Below are 6000 nucleotides of genomic sequence, written 5' to 3' on the forward strand. Positions count from 1 at the left end.
GAGCTGGTTTTGTGCCATCCTTCGATCTCCTTCCACACTTCTTTACGGAGCAGGTCGCTGTCATTCCCTGCCCTGGGATCAGAAAGGCAGTAAAGTGTCACTGTTAGATAAGCTAGGTCAGGCACCTGGTTTGAATTTTTTCCCTACCCCTTAGCCCAGCACGACTTCAGTGAGCTATCAAATTCTTCTGAGCTTTACTTTCGTCATCCATAAAATGAAGGTAATGATCATACCTCCTTCATGACTGATGAGAATTAAATAAATTAATGAGTGTGCATGGCTCAAAATAGGGTCTTGTACCAAGTAGCACTTAATAAATGGAAGTTTTATGTATTCATTCAAAAAGTTGAAGTCTGTATACCAGACTTTGATGGGAATCAGCCGAATTTCTCACTGGGTGTAAAGAGCAAGGACTCTTTCTGTTAGCCTGTTCCCTAGGAGATGAACCTAGGGTGGCCACATGTACAGAAAATGAATGGAAACCATCAGATGAATGGGAATTTTACTTGACAAGTAACAGACATCATCCCCCCTCTCACAGAGCTACACCTAGTAGGAGAGACGGACCATTACATCAGCAATCACAACGAGGTGATGATACAGTGATGGACAGGGTGAAAAGAGGAACAACTGACATTTTTCAGGGAGGTTAAGGAAGGCTTTGCAGAATAAGTAAACTCTCAGTGGAAACCAGTAGGAAAAAAAGGAGGTGGGCCAAATAAAGGGAGGGAAGAATGTCCCAGGCAAATGTAGAAAGCAGTGCAAAGGCCCAGAGGTAAGAGCATGGCATATTTAAGGAACTGGAAGAAATGCAATTTCAGTGAAATACAAAGGTTTAAAGATAGGGAAACTTACCCTGTAAAGGGAATTTCTGGCACAATTTGCAAGGTCCCATCTCAAAGACCTTTTCTTTTTTTTTTTAAATCAAGTTTATACCTCATCCCAAGGGAATGACAGACAAAAGAGGGAACTGATAAAAATCACATTTGTGTTTTGCAACCATTTCTCTTGTTATAAAAGGGAACAAGTTCATGAAAGAGACTGCTTACGAAGCTTTTGCAATAAAGTGGTCCAGGAAGTAGCCTGGATAAGAGTAGTGCTAATGGAAAATGACAGTTGTGGGTAGAGTGATATGAGTGAGACAAATCCACAGGGACTTACTTATTGAACAAACATTCAGTTTGGGATACACTGAGCTTAAGACAGAGTGGCCAGTTTACTCAAAAATTCAGGGTTTTGCCCTGTTGACTTAGTGTAATTATTAAGCAGAACACCTTGGTTTTACATGTGGAAGTGTCTTTAAGACCTCCAGGGGGAGGGGCGCCTGGGTGGCTCAGTGGTTTGGGCTGCTGCCTTTGGCTCGGGTCATGATCTCAGGGTCCTGGGATCGAGCCCCGCATCGGGCTCCCTGCTCCGCAGGAAGCCTGCTTCCCTCTCTCTCTCTCTCTGCCTGCCTCTCTGCCTACTTGTGATCTCCGTCTTTCAAATAAATAAATAAAATCTTTAAAAAAAAAAAGACCTCCAGGTGGAGAAGTTGATGCGCAGGTGAATAGCGCTCCTTGTCCTTTGGGACAAGATCAAGGCTGGAGATGGAGATTCAGGAATCATCAACTTGCAGACGGTCGTTGCAGTCATGTGACTGGAGGAGAAAGAGAGATCACAGTGAAAAGAGGTACCCTGAGGAACACCAGATTTTAAGAGACAACAAGAAAGAAAAGCTTTGAACCACAGTTTGCCTACTAACTGCAAACAACCCTTGATCTGTATGTGTCATGGATCAAAGTGTAGCCCTAAGTACACATTTCAGGTCAAACGCTTTTTCGTTGCTGACCCTGTTTAGTTTTTCATAAATCTATGAAAATGAAAATGCCCTAAAGTAACATAACATGGTAAAGTCGATTTTGGTATCAGACAGATTCTAATCTCGGCTGTGCCAGTTAATTATTTGTCATATAACAGTAGACAAATAATTTCTGATTCTTAGTTTTCTTATCTATATAATGAAATGATAATGTCTCCCCTGAATTTTTACATATAGATGAAATAATGTATTTAAAGTATCTGATACCTAAAGACATTTTTTTCAATAACAATAATTATTATCATCATTACACGGTTGTTATGAGTATTAAGTATTAGATGGGCTCTTCATCGAAGCAGTTAAGCTGTACATGTGGTTACTAGAAAAATGCCTTCCCCTCAGACAATACCAGACGCGTTATTCTTCTAGGATCTGTTTTGATTTTTGTTGGTTTGAGTGGGTAGTTGCTTGAAAGTTTGTTTTTCTTCTTTTATCTTTTATGTCACTTCCCCACCTCATCGGTGCCTATTAAACCTTTACCCATCCTTTAAGGTCTGTATCAAATAATTTTCCATGAATGTATACCTGATTGCTCCCTAACTGGAAAAGAATCCTCTTGGGGCACCTGGGTGGCTCCATCAGTTAAGCTCTGCCTTTGGCTCAGGTCATGATCCCAGGGTCCTGGGTTCGAGTCCCGTATCGGACTCCCTACTCCATGAGGAGCCTGCTTATCCCTCTCCCACTCCCTCTGCTTGTGTTCCCTCTCTTTCTCTGCGTCTCTCTCTGTCAAATAAATAAAATCTTAAATAAATAAATAAATAAATGATAAAATCTTAAAAAAAAAAAAAAAGCCCTCTCACCTTTGACAACTTCTAACCCCCTTTAGATTGTATTCACATGGGACTTCTTTGACCTACTATCATGTTTGTAAGCTTATGCGATTCTTCCCAGATAGCTGACTTCTTGGAGTCAAGGACTCCTCTCTGTCACTCCTACAATGCTTAGCGCGCTGGCACAAAGCAGAAGCTTTGTAAGGAGGAAGTGCATGGCACTGAGTTAGATGCTGCGGCCAGGATTTATGCACTAAATCAGGGATTTATGCCCTCAGTCATTCATTTGACTCAAATACACTTCTCATGCTGGCATTTGTATTTTCTCTGATACTTAGCGTCCAGAGGCCCTGGGACAGATCTGTGAGGAGGACATTACCTAGTCTTGTGTGGAAGCTGATGAGTCTTGTTGCAAGTCCTGTAGCTTAAAGCAAACTCCACAAAGCAGAGGTGACCCACATTCCAGTAGGATGAATGTTTTCAAAGACCTCCAGCCCAGCTGGGCCCTCCTGTCCCTTCATATTTAATGACATTTAGCCTCATGCTGATTCCACCTACAGCAGAGGCCACCAGAATCGCCACCATCACCACCGTCCCCTCTCCATCCCCCCCGCAGTTTTCTAAGAATCCAAGAGTAGGGGAGGACAGCTTGCATTTATCCTCGACACCTCTGGTTCTTACTCCCTGGTGCTGTTAAATTTTCTGTACCTAGGCTTTATCTTCTCTGCTATACATGTCCTACTTCCCTGTCCTGAACCCCATGTTGCTTATCACCCAATTGCTGTTTCACAGAGCCCACAACACAAGTTCGTATCAAAGAACTTGAAACCAAACACGAAAAGGACTTTTCAGCTGTATCAATACCACCTGACTCCTCCCGGAGCCCCGGCCAACCTCCTCCTTTTCTCAAGCTCTGCCCCCTCCGCCTTCTTATCTTTTCTCATCTGGCTCCGCTGCCGACTCCCCTTCTTATTACTGTTTTCGGGCAGAGTATATCGTCTCTCCCTCTGTTTAATTTGAGGCCTAAGTGACTCTTTGGAAGGAGGAGGCCAACTTTCACATTTGCTGACTACCACTGCCCCCGGCCCCCACATGCCCCAAGAAGCTATCAAAGTATTTTCCTTCATTCCTTCACCAAAGGGATTTTGCCTCTGGTTTTCAGGGAGAAAACATGTTTTTCTTCCCTTCTAGACCGAGAACAAAGTGCGAGGGATCAGAGTCAGAAAAGGCTGGCAATCCGCCTGCCCCACTGGAAAGGGTCACAGTGTCACAAGGTCAGTAAGGTGAAGGAAGACATCAGTGTGAGACAAGCAGAGATAGAGCAAAGTCAGTAAGACATCAGTATGAGACAAGCAGAGATAGAGCAGTCAGTTAAGGGTCAATTGGAAATACACTTCACAAAACCCTATGTTCCATTAACAACATTTTTCCTTATATGGGTCTGCTGCTCCTGCTAGGCTAGTCACGGGTCCTTGAAATAGCTGAACTGACCCACATACTCAAACAGATGATAAACAGTTTGAGGGAAACAATCGTGCTTTGAGCCCATCTCCAACAAGTCCTAGAACAATAACTTTTACAGGAAAAGCACTTTCTACTTTTTGGCAACGGCATATACTTTCTCTGTTGAGGAAACACTATGGCCCTCTCCCCCTAGCTGCGATAGCCGTGCCACTTTATGAGAAACAGCAAAGGAGGTCTTTGGCCTTCTGCCATCATCGGCATAATTGCTGGATACTCCCTTTCCTTAGCAAGGTTGGGAAATGGCTCATTGTCATAGGAAATGTAGTAGAATCTCCTCTGTGAACCAGAGATTTCATATAACTGTTATGGACTGAATGTTTGTGCCCTCTCATAATTCATGTGTTGAAGCCCTCTACCCCCATGTGATGGTATTTGGAGATGGGGCCTTTGGGAGGTAATTAGGTTTAGACAAGGTCGTGAGGGTAGGACATTCATTCAACATGGGATGAGTGTATGAATAAGAATACATACAAGAGAGTCTCTCTCTCTCTCTTTATCTCTCCTGCCATGTCCTCACATTGCAAGAAGGTGGCCATCTGCAAGCCAGGGAGATAACACCCGCTGGAAACTGAATCTTGGACTTTCCAAAACACAGGAAAATAAATTTTAGTTTAAGCCACCCGGGCTAAGGTATTTTGTGTTACATCCCTGTAAATATACATTCTTTTCATAGGAAATACATGGAATAAAAAAAACCCTAGAATTCTTTATTATCTACTGTTCTTGAGCAAATTTCACTGCTTCCCAGAACATAGACCTTGTATTTCTAAACAAGTCCTCTTTATTTAGGGCAATGCCGCTTGCCTTTGATGTTCCTAAAAAAGAAAAAGAACATATGTGTTTCCAGTATTGTGTGGGAGATAAGAAGCCTGTGAGTGGATCGCATTGTGGCCCCACAATTTCTGTCATGAGAAAGGTAATAAAATGGGCTAGAGCATATCTCCATTTCCTTCCTCAATACCTCAAATTCATCCTTGCATTGAGTCAGTTTTGTCTCAAGCAATGACTCTGTGGTCCACCCCATCACAAAGTTAGAGAGGCCAGCTCTCTTACCCGAGACAATGTGGAATATAGAAGAGCCAATCCTTCAGCATTGAAAAAAAAAAGTGGTAGATCCAATATCTGAATATTTTTGGTGGTGATCTACATTTTTTTTTCTTATTGCAATTTTAAAAAACAGAAATCAAGGGATCATCTTTCCGGTGATGCAGAGTCCTCTTAATTATGGCACATGTTCTGCTTGATAACCACTGGAGCTAACTCTGCACACTGCTGCCTCATGGCTTCTGCTCTTGTGCCCAAGTGCCAAGCCCAAAGGCATGGGCTGGCTGTATCTGAAACTTCAGAGTGTTCTTCTGCCTTGTTGATGTCTCCTTCCATCGTTGGAAGTGCTTATGATACTCACTGTGTGGTTCCTCACATCACTAGGCCAATTACTTTACCAGGGGTGGGTGAGAGCTTTCACCCACCCACACAGGATGGACTTCCTCTCCCGGCCACTTACTACAACCCCGTGATACTGCTCCTTAGTTTCCAGTGACACTGCCTTTAATTCAGTTCCCCCCTTGAAATTCTTGAGACCAGCCCTTTAAGGAAACAGCCTTTAGGGTGCAGGTATCAAGTGACTGAGTGAACAAAGGAAGAAATATGCATCAGACAGAATTGAGTAAGACCTGAGTGGAGACAAAAAGTAAATATGGAAAAAGAATCTGTTGATTTGCATGTGGTATTTTTCATACGTTGCCCTGGTAACTGTAAATAGTCTAGTGCTAAAGAAATTACATGAGGTTCACATGAATTAAGTGAACAAAATGCATCAATATAAGTGCCAACCACATACATAAC

This window comes from Mustela nivalis (genome assembly GCF_964662115.1).
Source record: "Mustela nivalis genome assembly, chromosome: 4".
Classification (NCBI taxonomy): Eukaryota; Metazoa; Chordata; class Mammalia; order Carnivora; family Mustelidae; genus Mustela; species Mustela nivalis.